General features: G+C 34.8%; 1 long non-coding RNA gene across 2 annotated transcripts; it reads left to right on the plus strand.

Moving 5' to 3' along the window:
• LOC148196701 (uncharacterized) lies at positions 1–3,380 on the plus strand. 2 transcript variants are annotated; one of them, XR_015780061.1, is made up of 6 exons: positions 2–670; positions 1,223–1,272; positions 1,384–1,447; positions 1,554–1,629; positions 1,749–1,884; positions 2,941–3,380. It is a non-coding gene; the product is annotated as an uncharacterized LOC148196701 (long non-coding RNA). The 2 variants fall into 2 exon arrangements; XR_015780060.1 differs by having other exon boundaries at positions 1–670; positions 1,223–1,447.
• The last annotated feature ends 13,138 nt before the right edge of the window (positions 3,381–16,518 follow it).

Genomic DNA, 16,518 nt, shown 5'->3' on the forward strand with positions numbered 1-16,518 from the left:
AAATTAAAAAGTTAAACCTAATAGAAAACCTAAGAGACAGAATCAGTACTCCGAATTTCTCCTCGACTCCTTCCCTCTCATCGAGCCCCTCTTCTTCCCTCACGAGCTCTTGTTCTTCCCTCTCATCAAGCCATTTTTATCCAACCTTTCTTCTCTAGCCACCATTGAAACCCTAACCTCTACTGCAAACGCCTCTTTCGTGTTACCCTCTCCTCGAACCCTAGCCTCCACCTTCTTCTTTGCTCGTCCCTTAAATCCCTAAATCCTTAAATCCCTAAATCTTTGCGCTAATTCACTACAAATTTTCGTGCTCCTTTGTACCCTTGAACCATAAGAATAAGGACTAAGAAATGAGTCGCACCTGCTTCTTCCTTCTTCCTTCTCCATGACAAAGAAAGATTGTTGATTCATTCGGAACCCTTGCCCGAGCTCCATACGAGGCGAAAACCCTAGCGGAGGTCCACCACTTGTGCTTCAACCGCTCGCGGCTCGATAGCTCATGCCTCCAGAGGAGGTGAAAACCCTAGCCAAAGTTATTGAGGGTTAGAACAACTCTTGCTCTATCGTCCAATGCAGGCAATGTCGAGTGTTGGAAGGACAAAGAGGATTGGAGAGACACGATGGTTTTGTGCCTCTTCGTGGCATAAATGGAAAAGTTCACCAAAACTAGGTATACATAACTTCACTTTCTATTTTCCCCTTTCAAAAAAGTTTCCAAATTTTCGATAGTGAAGCCTGAAGGGTTTATTTCTTGGTCCTTATTCTTTTCATAGTATTCTCAGAACGAGTTTTCATCTAAGAAATTTTTGGGTTCCCTGCTCGGTTCCAAGTGCGGCTACTTCAAGGGTGTTATTGACCCTTCTTATCAAATGATAGTATTTGGATATATCTTAAGACTGTTTGACAAATTTGGTTTGAATTAAAAAGTCTAAGTGAAGCAAACTTTTACTATTGAATTACCCATGGACAGTTATCACATCACAGGAAGATATCAATTGTTTCATTTGCATCGTAAATATGTAAAAGGTTACTTAATTATTTGATCATACGAAATCATGCAGAAAGAACCGTAGGGATGCTATTTTGATCTATCTGTGCTACTCTATTCCAAGAGTTAATGGTGATTACTAGTTAATACCCTCAATAACTACCATGGTCTAACATTTTTGGTCAAATTTTCATACTGGATTGAACTTCATTAAACCTTTCTTTGTCATTGCAGGTTGGAAAAGCTTTAACAAAAGATGATAAAGCTCAAACATAATTGTTCTGGTTGTGATTACAAGTTGCTAAATTAGTATTGAACTTTTGAGTTTTTTGTTGTGATATGGTTACCATGTGTTTCTTTGAAGGGATTATGTAAGGTTTGTTGTTTTGTTGCAGGGGAAGAAAAAGGAAGGAAATGCTGCTAACTTTGTCATTTGTATTTAAGCATGCCATTTTCTAGGTGTCCATTTATTTTATATTTCTTGCCTTCGTCGTTTTAAGTTTGAAGTCCAAAGTGTTATTACTACAGAGGTATATGATACCATTATACCATTCTTTTGTAATAGGTTTGGTTTCTGGAAAGTTTTCTTGGCTTCTGCGAAAGAGCAATGATCTATTGCTCTGTAGGAAAACCAATAAAAGGTTTTGTGCATTTCCAAATTTTAGGATTCACTTTGGTGTTTATTTTAACTTGTTCCTTTAGTGGTTTGATCTTATTTGAGCATAAGATGATTGCCAAGTAATATGAATTATTTATGCAGGACTCTCCCATGCCACACCCTACACAACAGTATCTAAGATTGAGGTTCCTCTGTGCTCCTGCCGTTCTTCTCTCCTTGGCAATGCAAGGAGTGTTTCGAGGATTTAAAGACACGAAAGCACCTTTATATGCCACTGGTATACCTTGGAAAACTCAAATTATCATTGATTAAGTGTCACAAATTATAATTTCCTTCTATTACCTGATTCTAATTACTCTTTCCTTAATGTGTGTATGTTGTTTTCTTTTTTATTTCTTAGGTAATCAAATTTTACAGATTTTGTTTGTTACCATTTTGGTTGAATTGAATGCCAAAATTTTATCTAGAAACTTCTGAAAAATCATAATTAACATAGTAAAATGAATTAGATAGGATGTAAGTGTTTAGCTACATTAAAAGAGAAGCTCAAAGGTACCCAAGCAACAACTTACTGCATAATCAGGGCACCACCCTTAAGTATTAGTGGAAAAAGTTCCTAATATATGTTTTGTATTAATTTTAGTGCAACATTTAACCAATAAAATTAATAAAAATTACTTATGTTTTTATTTTACTTTTAATATTATTTTATATTAACGCAAAATGTTTCATTTTTATTCTTAAACAAGTCAATAGAAAAATTAGATGAAAGAAACTCGAATATATAAAAGTGTTGAATAGAGTGAATTAAAAATACTCAATTTTATAAAATACTTAAAAGATTTAATTAAATGTAAACATAAGATATTTCTTTCATTCAACAATTAGATTGAAAGTTCAAGTTACATTTTTTTCCTATAATACCAAGTGGGTTTCAAGGTTTGAGATGCAGTATTGAATTCCATGGAAACGTTAAGTGAGTTTCAAAGTTTGAGATGAAGTATTGAATTCCATGGAAACATTAAGGGTAAACAGTGTGGTTGTGGGGATTTGAAGATGAATAATGACGTATCTTTTGTTTCTTTTATATATATATATATATATATATATATATATATATATATATATATATATATATATATATAATACAATACTATTTTAAATAGTAGCTCGGGCATTTAGAATTTCCTGTACTATTAAATGATTAATATCGAATTTGTAGTGCTTATAATAATATTTACTTATGAGGGAGAAAAATTGAAAGAAAGAAATAAGAGCAAAATTAATAGTTAACTTCAATGACAATTAATTTGTCTAGTTATTTGGAATGCAGGTGAGAATGAAGATTCTGATGGTTTTGATGATGAGGAAGAAAGTGATTGGGAAGATGATGAAGACCTGAGTTTCAAAATTCATAAGAGATGAGTATTCTTGAAGACCGGTTGACATATTTGTATTGAAGTTTCTTGGATAAATTTTTTCGTTACATGTGGCTTAAATGTATTAGCTTTGATACTGATCATGGTCATAAATATGCATTTGTAACATCCTTAATTTTAGGAAAGCATGATAATGATGAGTTATGCAATTGGGATGCTATGCCTTAGCTATGTGATTCTTTCATCGTCAATATTAAAAGTAGTTGACCAAATGCTGTTGTAATTCTCAAGTTTTCTTTACGGTTGACACATTTTTTATCCATTTATATAATTGACAATTATATTCATGTAAATAATATTTATATATTAATGTAAAATGTTTGTTTGTGGTTTATTTCATTTTGTCCAAATCTCTCACTGGTATAAGTAATTAATGTTTGGTATAAGCAATTAATGATTGGTATAAGCAATTAATGATTGATATAAGCAATTAATGATTGATATACTGTTAGGTTGATTACATACGGATTTTTCTGTATGTAATTTATATACGGATTTTTATATACGGATTTTTCCGTATATAATTTATATACGGATTTTTCCGTATGTAATTTATATACGGATTTTTCCGTATGTAATTTATATACGGATATATCCGTATATAATTTATCTACGCTCCTTTTATATACGGATTTTTGTCCGTATGTAATCCGTATATAACACTAATTTATATACGGATTTTGAAGGTTATATACGGATTTTGACCGTATGTAACTGCGATTTTTCTTGTAGTGAAGGTTTTAAAAACGTAGTGGAGGGAATTGGAGGAGTAAAAAATGCAAGTAATCGTCGCCATATGTCAGAACCACTAAAATACACGCACGTGTCGTTTAATGGAGTTCACGTGTCAAGAAGGGGGCTCGACACTTAGATGAACGAACGCCAGGTGTCAAGCGATGAGGATCCGAAAATCAGATAGTGGAAGGCAGGTGTCGGCAGATGAGCGGACGTTCGTTTTGACGTGGGAAGCAAAACTTGGATTTTTAGAAAATCTACTCCACTCTCTGTATGCACCCTCTTTCCAAATTTCTGAAGAATCACATTCTCTCCTCCTTCTCTCTACATCCCCTTCATCTTCTCTATGAGAAAACACTCACTTTCTCTTCTCCGATCACTATTCCAGCACCGTAGAAGCACTTCCAGCGTCAAGAGCTTCCAGATAAACCGTTCGGTTTGTGAAGCGGAGCTGGTAAGTCTTTCTCTTCACTCTGTCGTTCGTTTTCCTAGACATGAAAACCCAGTTATGGTTTCATGTGTTGATCACCATTCTCTAAATGAGTGGTTCTGAGAGTGTGTTGGTTTTACTTGGTTTAGTTGGATAATGGTTGAGCGTTGAGGGTAGAAGAACTGATAGTAGTGAACTGTATTCTGCCTCTGTGGACGTTCGGTCACGCTCAGAGGTAAGGGAAGCTTATTTAATTTAATTTGTATATTTGTTGTGCTGCATGAACGTTCGTTGAGTTGCTAAATTAAAGTGAAGCATGATTGTCGAGATGTTTGACTATATGAAATATGATGGTTGCTATGTTCTGATGTATGAAGTATATGAAATTTACTATGATATGAATGTATGAAATTATGAAGATATATGATGAGAATTGAATTGAGATAAATGATTTCTAAGTATGAAATTTCCCCTATGAAAGTGTACGTTCGTCACTGAACGGTCCTTGACCGTTCGATTTTCTAGTGAACTTGGTTAGAATTGGATTCTTTCATTTAGGAAGAATCCTAGTTGAGGACGAGCGTCTTCACTTCGAAATACTATGCATGAGTGTTCGGCACAACACAATTGGTCATTGACGTTCGGTTATAAACTTAAGTGTATATATATATATATATATATATATATATATATATATATATGTAATTGTATATTTTCGTTGTTCGTAAACACTACTCCAATAATATCTTATTAAATTTATCAAGACCTTCCATTATAAGTTTAGTATTGCTCGGTCTTACACCCAGCGCTCGTACTGAGTAGTGCTCGGTCTTACACCAAGCGCTCGTACTGAGTAGTGCTCTGTCTCACACCAAGCGATCATACTAGTAGTGCTTGGTCTTACACCAAGCGCTCGTACTCGTTCTTTTATATTCTATCTCGATGAAAATAACTTTCGTCCAACTTCAATAGAGTTTTCTCTCTACCGTGTTCGGTCATTGACTGCCATTCGGTTTTCGTGATGCTAAACTCAAATAAGCTAAATTTTCATAAGCGTTCGGTTTCTTCATGTGACTTCTTCTAAGTATTACTCGTTGAATATCTTGAAATGTTAGTATCGATTGGTTCCGGCCTAGAGCCTTAGTACTTGGAATGGTCTTTTCGATATTCGGTTGGAGCTCTCAAGAGTCAGTTCATTTAATTGACTCATTTTGTAATTAACGTTTGTTCTATTCGTTCTTGGGGAATATATAGTTGTACTCGATTTCTTTTTCAACCCGATAGTAACCCTCTCGGTCTTAATCTATTCTGGAACGGGAGACCTCTCTGTCTCGTTCCAAGTGTTCGTTCTCGTTCTGAGTGAGGATTGAGCGTTCGGTATCTGGTGTCCTTAATATTCTTTGAACAAAGATGAAATAGAAATGATTGATAATGAAAGATGAAATGGAGATTATGGATAATGAAAGATGAAATTAAGATGATTGATAATGAAAGATGAAGAGAATATGACATGGATGGAATATGTGGATTTATGAACGAGCGTTCCGGGGAGGAACGACTCATGGTTGAATATTGGAATTGGTAAATTATGAATGTGGTCATGCTAAGCTGGCGGTTCATCCTGATGTTCCGTGAGTACTCGTCCTCACGTAGAGGAGGGTAGGTCATGTGTGGGAACGACAGTAGGTCCTAGTCCTTAGGGTTACTTTGGACAGATAGGACTAACCTCGGGAGGCAGCTGTTGAGGGTATCCCAGTTACTACATCACCCGGGTGCACGAACGTCGTAGCTACACATATTTCATACAGTCCGGACAGTCAGTCTAGTATTATGCTTTGTATGAAACGTATGATGAAATTGATCTTGGGTGTTGATCGTGTGAAATGTATGTTTATACATGAATTAAATTATATAAGCTTACCCTGTGTTTCCTATCTTGTCTTGTTTTGTACGTTCGTCTTTGTCATTGTAATGAACATCCGTTGTGGATGTGAGCAGAAGGAGACGAGCTGCTGGAAGAGGCGTTGGAAGAAGAAAACCTGGTCGAGGTAGAAGTTAAGACTGAGCCGTAGATCCGTTCGGTCAATAGTAGTCTAATAGTAAGGTGAACGCTCGATCACCTTTTCCCTTTACTTTCGTTTTGACCGTTCGGTATAGACTTTTGTAAACCATTCGGTCAGAAATGCTTAGGACGTTCGGTTTTTACTTTTCTATTTTTTTTATTAAGGTCATTCAGCCTTAACTGTACGTCCTATCTTTTGTAAGAACTGAGCTGTAATATTATTATATGTAATCATTCTATTATATGGTTTTACAATGTATTTTCGGGATGTTACACCATAGAACGCCGCCTAAAGACACGAGATTAACTGCACCAAAACCCAACGAAAACGCATTTTAATCGGTTCAAATGAAAGATAATGCATCAAAGAGTGATGTAATCGGAGTAAAATTATTTAAAACGGTGCAAAAGTGAGTAAATGAACCTGAAAAACGTAACCCGTAGAGAGAAAACGCGACGAAGATGATGAACAATGAGTGTGGGTAACGGCTGTCTCGCGTTCAGAGTGTTTTGCCAAAATTTAGACATCTGTTCTCCCAATTAACAGACGTCTAAAGTGCTTCAGAAGCCGGAGTGGCGGGATCAGACGTCTAAACGGATTCAAAAAGTGACTTTTTAAATTTCTGGATTTAGGGTTTAAACGTCGGTTCCCCCAATTAATAGACGTCTAAAATGCTTTAGAAGTCGGAGTGGCGGGATCAGACGTCTAAACGAATTCAAAAAGAGACTTTTTAAATTTATGGATTTAGGGTTTAGACGTTGGTTCCCCCAATTAACAGATGTCTAAAGTGCTTCAGAAGTCAGTTCCCTTCATAACAGACGTCTAAATAGAATAAAAAATTATTTCTTTCAACTTTTTCGTTTAGTTTTGGAGTCTATTCGGGCAAGTCGACGTATATGAGTATTTAGACGTTGAGCCCTTCCATAACCGACATCTAAATAGTTGTTTTATTTACCAAAAATGCCACCGGTCATTTTTTACGTTGGATATTTTAGGGTCAGATGTCTAAAGGGTGACATTAAAGGTCTTTTTTGCACTAGTGCCTATACCCGGGTCTGAGTATAACAGAGAATTAAAGGGGTTGTGTAGCGGTGTCACGTCTGGACTATTTCCAGTTTGGCTATCGTGAGAACCCCAGCCAGTGTTTGTTCTCTTTACATGCAATTTCACACCTAGTTGTGTTTCAACTGTTGTGGAAAAGCTGTGAAAAGGACCATAGCTCTGGTGGCCTTGATTTTAGGTTTAGGAAGCCTTCTTTGTGAGATTGCATATACAATGCTTAGACCTTAAGACATTGGACCTACCTTAAAAGCATAAAACATAAAACATGTTGTCTTTTAATCATTATTTGGCATAGACATCTTCATGCATCATATGCATTAGCAACATTTTTATCAGTTTTCCTTCATTTTCTTTATACATAACAATAAATGTGTCATGTTTTTATTTAAATAAAAAAACAAGAAAAAAAATGTCATGCTTTAATGAATAAATTAATAAGGCAAAATAAACACTTTTTAGTCAAATAAAATAATAAAACTTTCATTTTTTTGAAGCATTTATAACATGAAATCGCGAAAATAGTTTTCTTCTTCATCATTTTCCATCATCCATTCCATCCATAAAAAAATCAGTTTATAAGGGGCACTATCTCAAAAAGTGATCGCAAGCAATCTTCTCAGCAAAAAAGTAAAAATTAAAAAAATTTGAAAATGAATAAAAAACAAAAAAAAAAACAGGGGCAATTTATCTAAGTTAAGATTTTCGAAAATAAGACTATCATAATTTAATGTGTAGACATATTTCTTCATAAAAAAATTATCATTCTTTATAACCTATTTTGGGTCTTAAAAATATAAAAAATGTTTTTGAACAAGTGAGGTTAACGTCATGTTATTTAAGAAAGAATTGTTTTTTTGAAAAGAATCAAAATTTGAAAACACAAGGAATAAATGAAAATGACAAACTTAATTTTCATTCACTAGAACAAGAACTTTTTTTAAGCCCATTGAGCCCAATTGATAGTTTTCTTCAAATTCAATTTCTTGAAAAAAACAAACAAATGCGATAAGAGGAAAATATAAAAAAATATTTCTCAAAAAGTTTTATCATTTTCATTTGGCCAAAAAAAACATAGAAAGGGAAATCATTACATTTTGAGTAATTTATTATCATACGTTTTTGCGACCAAATATTTTGAATAACTAATAGCATTTTCTGTGGAGACATGTGTGTGCATTGCTTGAAAACACTCATTTTTCAGCCTTCCCCAAAAGAAAAGATATTGACTCTAACAAACACTAACGCTACCATATACTAGAGCATATTTGTCTTGCCAAAGTTATTCTCGCTTGTGTTATTTGAGAACTCCCTAACTAGCCAAGCAAAAGAAAATCAAACCATTTGGGGTAATCTTTTTTCAGTAAATCCTTTCCATACACCCGTTCCCTATCCTCAACAAAACCCATGCCTAAAACCTGGGGCAGCTTTGACATTCATGGATCCATATCTTCATACTTATTTTACCAAACACCAACGTCTTTTTAGTGTGTCGTATTTCATATTGATATTGACATATTACATTTCCTTTGAAGGATATATGAGGAATGACACGCCAACGTGGCTATCCTAGTGTCCTTTAAATCCTTTTAAATATTTACCGCTTTTAACTTTCCTCTGAATTCAAGCACGCACATACCACCAATGTTTCAAAAGAAAATGCCAAGCACGGTTTTGAATATCCGACTTCAGAATTTTTGACATCCATTGTTTTCAAATTAACTTCGCAAAAATAAAGTAAAAAAAATCAATCAAGGCAGAACATTACTTTTGTTTAAAAAAAAACTACTTGCACAATATTGAGTCATGAAAAAGTCATAACCTTTGTATCTGCATAAATAACTATCATATATATATATATATATATATATATATATATATATATATATATATATATATATATATATATATATATATATCTTCGTCAATAAAATAGTTTATGAATGATTATCAAACCTCTTTCATTCAAAAATAAAAAAAAAAAGATCAACATGCATCTGGGTTTTTCATTACAGGTCCATACATTCATGCATTCAGCGTCATTCATGCAACATCATAAGGGCCCAAAAAAAACATAACATACCATGCATCGCCAACTCCAACGAGAATTCATGAATTTGATGGAAATCATTTCAAAAAACTACATCAGTGAAAAAGTTCAGAGTTTTAAAAAAAAAATTGGGTGGATGAGGATCTCATGCGAATTCCCACCCATATATCAATACATCAAGCACTCATTACCACGGCGTAGAATGCACGAAGTACTAAAAGCCAAAAAGTAAAAAAGTAAAACAAAACAGCGGGACTTCCACGACATCCTTATAGGACTCGAGCAAATTCTGAAGCTATGGAAGTTTGGGAAGAGGATTGTGAAGCTGTAAAGGCTAATATTTAGCCAACTAAAGGCCAAGGATAAGGCTCATACTCTAGCACATAATGTTGTGGGCACACAATTCATGTTTCCAATGTATGGTTTGCCACCAGGTTACACGCCGCCCATTGGAGATCACTCAAAGGCAGAGCACACTTCTTTGGCATTTCCCATAACCAATAGTGTACTAGAGCTCAAGGGCCTATCCACACGATAGAGACGAAGGTGAATGAAATATCCAAGTCTCCTCACATAGTTGTTGCACATGATGTTTCGACTAAGGCCACCATGCACACAGACAAAGAGGAAGCGGAAAGTAAACTTGAAGTGTTGGAAGACAGGCTGAAAACCATAGAGGGGTCTGAAAGTTATGGGTTTGGTGATGTGGTGAGGTTGAGCCTAGCCCTAGGTGTGATAATCCCACATAAGTTTAGGGTGCCAAAATTCGAGAAATACAAGGGTAACACATGCCCTAAAAACTAATTGACCATGTATTGCCGAAAAATGGCTGCTTACGCTCATGATGAAAATTTGCTTATCCATTTCTTTCAAGATAGCTTGGTTGAATCATCATTGAGTTGGTATACGCATATGGAATTCTTTCATATCTGTTCTTGAGTAGATTTGGCGGATGCCTTTGTAAGGCAGTACAAATACCACATTAACGTTGCGCCAAACAGGTTACAATTGCACCACATGACAAAGAAAGAGGAGGAGTCTTTTAAGGAGTATGCACAACTATAGAAAGAATTGGCAGCACAGGTGGAGCCACCTCTATACAACAAGAAGATGGTTGCAATGTTTGTGAGCACACTACAATCACCTTTTCATGAACATATGATCGAAAGTGTGACTCTCAATTTCGCTGGTATCATCATCATAGACCGAAAGAATAGAGATTGGGCTGAAGAATGGGAAATTACATATTCGGCCACTATTACAAAAAATTCGTTTTAATCCAGAAAAAGAGAAGGAAAAGGGAAGTGCATGCAACGTCAACAATACCCATATGGGGAGGTCATGCGTCCACTCATGACTATCACCAAAGCTTAGTTTTCATCCTAGCACCAAAGCTCAATTTTCATCCTCGTACCAAAGCTCAATTTTCATTTTAGCACCAAAGTCCAGTTTTCATTCTGGCACCAAAGAACTCATAAAAAAAAACAAAGCCCAATTTTCATCCTAGCACCAAAGAAAAAAAAGTCAAGTTTTCATTCTGGCACCCAAGCCCAGTTTTCATCTTGCCACCAAAGCCAGTTTTCATCCTGGCACTAAGAACTCAAAAAAAAAAAAAAAGAAACCCAGTTTTCATCCTAACACCAAAACCCAGTTTTCATCCTAGCACCCAAGCTTAGTTTTCATCCTAGCACCAAAGCTCAGTTTTTATTCTGGCACCAAAGAATTCAAAAAAAAAAGCCCAGTTTTCATTCTGGCACCAAAGCCCAGTTTTCATTCTGGCACCCAAGCCCAATTTTCATCATGGCACCAAAGCCCAGTTTTCATCCTAGTACTAAAGAATTAAAAAAAAAGAACAAAAAAAATTATGAAGTTCGTGCGCCTCTCCATCAAATATTATGAGGTTCGTGCGTCTCTCCATCAAGTATTACGAGGATCGTGCGCCTCTCCATCAAGTATTATGAGGTTCATGAGCCTCTCCATCAAGTATTACGAGGTTCGTGCGCCTCTCCATCAAGTATTATGAGGTTCGTGTGTAACATCCCATAATCTCACACTCGACAATTAATAGATTTTATAAATATTTTAACGTTTCTACGTTCGGTCACACGGTAATATATATACTTCACACTTGATAATTGATAGTTGATATATTGTAGCATTACACCACCACTCATAATGAATATAAAGAACTTCATACAAGATACTTATGTGTGTGTATATATATATATATGTGTGTGTGTGTGTTTTAAACTCAGATTTCAACTAAAAACTCATAAATACAACTCGAACTCTTCTAATTTATTCTTCTATCTCTTCCTTCATTGGCACTGAATCGAACGATATTCCTTCATCTGCTCCCGTATAACGAATTATACGATCATCGCACAAACACAAACACAAACAAGTAGGGGTGAGCTAACATTACACAAATCATTTGTAAAACATGCATAATTACATTGATACACTTAACAAACATCATATAATAATTATGTCATGCACCCACATACTATCATACAACAATCGCACCATAGACACTCATCCCATCATACCACAATCCATAATAGACACTTATCCCACAATATTCAATAGACACTCATCCCACAACACCCAATAGACACTCATTCGGATGATACGTTGATGAGCAGTCACGGGAGGTTATGCACTTGTGATGACTTCTACTTATTCTTACAAATACACTTCCAAAATATTTTATACCATCCACAAGGTTAGTCCTCAACATTATGTCCAAAACCGACACATAGACCAGGACCTCCTGTCCCTCTCACCATATAATTCATCCTTCTCTACTTGAGATTGGATGATTATTAGAGTATCAGGATAACCTCCAACAGAAGGACCCTCAACATCAACATATACACTAATACCATATCATTACAAAATCTCTCCATGAGACTCATATCATGCTCATATTCCTCAAATCATATTATACCATTACAAAATCTCCCCATAATACTCATATCATGTTCAGATGCATAATTTCATATCAACATCATAAAATACATTCATCACAGAAATCATACAAGATAAATATATTACAAACAAATTAACAATAATAAAATATTACTATAAATGGTCACCGGAGAAGAATCAAATGTTTGACAATCATTAAAATAATCTTAATATATAAAAATTCTTGGGGAAACAAGAAGCTGAATCTAGCAAAGCCGGTTAGACAACTTCTCATCCTTCCAGGAAGATGCAATTAAAAATTAAATAGAACAGTAAAAGTTCTGGGAAAACAAGAAGTTGAATCTGGCAGAGCCGGTTAGACAACTTCTCGTCCTTCCAAAAAGATGCAATGAAAATAGATAAAACAATAAAAGTTCTGGGGAAACAAGAAGTTGAATCTGGCAGAGCCGGTTAGACAACTTTTCATCCTTCCAAAAATACAATATAAATAAATAAGAAAAACAATAAAAGGTATGGGGAATACAAGAAGTTGAATCTGGCAGAGCCGGTTAGACAACTTCTCATCCTTCTAAAAATGCAAAAGAAACAACTAAATGTTCTGAGTAATAATAACGTACAATTAGTATAGCAGAATCAATATCACGTTTTACAACTATCGAACTTGGATCTTGGCACAGAAGCATGTTCTTATTCGAAATTCAAGATCATACAGAAACAAAATACTCCATATTCAAGATTTAAGATCAGACAAAAGCAAAATATTGCATATTCAAGACTCAAGATAATACAAAACGAAATACTCAAGGTTAGCTCCCCTTACCTCTATTCCAGACTTAATCTCCAGCTTAGAAGTTGTTCCCCAAAAACTTCCAGAATTTCCCCTTTGCAACTAGAATTTCCTCCAACTCTCTTCTCTCAAACTTTTTCTCAATTTTGGGTGCAAGTTTCAGCCTTCCTCATGCTTGCTTTTTGTAGGCTAAGATTTGGCATTATTTAGGTTTTTTTTTTTCTTTTTTTTTTTTAAATAATATTTTATTATAAATAATATTTAAATCCCATTACAGAAAGTTGTTCCCCCTTAACTCCACTTCTGAAAGCAGTTTTGTCTTTTTATTTATTTATTTATTTATTATTTTTTTAATATTTTATTAAAAATACTATTTTATAAAAAATAATATTTTGACTTCGCCACCAAAAGTGTCTTGCTCACCATTCCACTTCTGAAAGGTTCTTTGTCATTTTGCAATCATATTATTTTTTTTTATTTTATATATATATATATATATATATATATATATATATATAATTTATTATTATTATTATTTTTAATGGACTTTACATCGTGCGCCTCTCCATCAAATATTATGAGGTTCGTGCGCCTCTTCATCAAGTATTACGAGGTTCGTGCGCCTCTCCATCAAGTTTTACGAGGTTCGTGCGCCTCACCATCAAATTTTACGAGGTTCGTGCGCCTCTCCATCAAGTTATACAAGGTTCGTGCGCCTCACCATCAAGTTTTACGAGGTTCGTGCGCCTCACCATCAAGTTTTACGAGGTTCGTGTGCCTCACCATCAAATTTTATGAGTTTCGTGCGCCTTTCCATCAAGTTATACGAGGTTCGTGCGCCTCACCATCAAGTATTACGTGGTTCGTGCGCCTCTCCATCAAATTTTACGAGGTTAGTGCGCCTCTCCATCAAATTTTACGAGGTTCGTGTGCCTCACCATCAAATTTTACGTGGTTCGTGTGCCTCTCCATCAAATTTTACGAGGTTCGTGCGCCTCACCATCAAGTTATACGAGGTTTGTGTGCCTCTCCATCAAATTTTACGAGGTTCGTGCGCCTCACCATCCAGTATTACGAGGTTCATGCGCCTCTCCAGTAAATTTTTCGAGGTTCTTGCACCTCTAAAAAAAAAAGGTTTCAATTCACGTGGTTCATACACCTCTCCAGCAAAGTTCATAGGGTATGACACACCCTCCACAGGTGTCACGGCTCTTCAGCAAAATTCACAAGGTTGCTACATTCTCTACTAGGTACGCTTCGAGGTAATCTCTTTTCTTTTCTTTGCACCCGAACGAAATTAGTGTCTTTATCTTTATCTAACTTTTACTATGATAACACAAAAACTCTAAAGTTCATGTTATCTAGCAAAATCTAAATAAAGAGGGGTAGTTGTCAATACCTAATTTCGTTCGGGTAAGTAAATAAATAAAAATAAAAAAAATAAGAGAATAATAATTAATGGTGGGTAAAAAGGATAAAATAATAACTATAATACCAGACACAATATTTTTGAAATGTTAGTTTAATATGGTAATAATTTGAATAAATAATTATAAACAATAATTAAAATAGTATATTAATATAATTTGTTGCGTCAATTGCTTTTAAAGAAGAAAATATGATTTTAAAAATGGACAATTTTTCTCACAATAATTATAATTAATGTCTTGAATATTATTTGATTTCTTTTTCTTGGAGCCAAGACATTTTCTTTCCCTATTTTGTTCGTTGCCAATTAATTCACAATTAAGGGCAAGATTACCACAATATTAAAATGTTTGTATATAAATACGCACACTATCATAGAAAAGCGGGGGGACGAAAAAAATAGAGAGAAATACTTTGAAATAATAGAGATAGAAATAGTACGGAAGAGCATAAAGAAAAGTAAGTTCTCACGCTAGAGGAACTATGCCAAAAGAAACTACCAAGGGAGAATTGGGGGAATACTAAAAGCTAAAAAGGTATGTCACCTCTACACCATTCTTTTTTTCACTTTTTATTGTACTCTGAAGTTTTTACTAAAGGTATTATTTTTTCGTACACATTAATAATGTTTTTTTCAAAATCATAAATTTTTTTTATAAGTATGTGTCGGCCTATGGCCGGTTTCTTTCTTTTTCCCACCATTCTTAAATAAAAAAATACAAGATCTTTAAAACCAAAAAAAATGTCAATCTTGTTAAACCAAATCTTTGTCGGGTTCGCTTCTCAAAAATCTAAATCAATCTATAATAATTTTTAAACAAACTCATAAACCTTTTTCTAAATAAAGAACTACGCGATCCCTAATTGTCCATTACAAATGGATATACATAGGAGCAAGGTCAATCCTTGTCGAGTTCATAAAACAAAAAAATATTTTTTGTTTTTAATAGTTTCTTTATGTTTTTTTAGGGAAAATTAAACATTTTGAAAAACCACATCAACTTTATACATTTAATTAAAGGTACTGTCTTTGGGCAGACGCGATAGGGTGCTAGCACCTTCCTTACATGTAACCGATTCCCGAACTTAAAATCTACTTTTCGCCGACCACGTCTTTTTTTATGGTTTTCCATAATAAATTATGGTGGCGACTCCCAAAATCTTTTTCTCAAACCGGTTTGTTTTCGGCTCGCCGTCCCGTCGCAATCCCGGTTGCGACAATAACTACCCAAATTTTACTTGTTTTGTAGAAACACATAAATTTAAGGATTTAAATTTGAATTTTGATGAAAAAAAAAGAAGATTTGCATTCATTTTGGAAGAATCTGACTTGTCACAGTTGGAGCATCACCTGAGGGATTGAGCCACAAAAGAAAACCCACCAAGGAAGGTTTCCTTAAGCCATCAACTAAGGCTTAAGACATAGGAGAATGCTTCATTATTAAGCAACCTCAAATAGCTCGAGCTCAGATCTTCATAACCTAAGCCACACAGAAAACCCACCAAGGGAGGAAACCTTAGTGCTGGAGTTGTGAGTCATCGCTTGAGTTGTGTTGCGAAAGTCTATAAATACAAGCATCTTGGAGGAGAAGAAATGAGAGGTGGAGAGATCTAGAAGAGAGAACTAGACTTTGGTCTTAACTCTCTTAGGGTGATTTTAGAGAGAGACTCTAGTGAGTCTCTCACATAATCTTGTACTTAAAAGATACATCCTTAGAGGATTAGAAGATGCTTTTCTATTTTCTTGTAATTCTTTCTATCTTCACAAGGAGCTAAATCTCCATGTGTTGAAGCATGATGTAACAAATTCGAAAACTCTTGTATTTGGTGACAATTTCATTTATGCAACTTTCATTTGATTTAAAGTAGTTAATATTGGTTTATGCTTAATTTTGGGTTTAAATGATCACTTATCTTGTTTAACTAGCTTGAGGCATAAAGGCATCTAATCTTGAGTTGTTGTCCAATCAATTTTCCTGTGTGTTTTTG

Source organism: Vigna umbellata, chromosome 6 (assembly GCF_029865625.1).
Source record: "Vigna umbellata cultivar VRB3 chromosome 6, Vumbellata_1.0, whole genome shotgun sequence".
Classification (NCBI taxonomy): Eukaryota; Viridiplantae; Streptophyta; class Magnoliopsida; order Fabales; family Fabaceae; genus Vigna; species Vigna umbellata.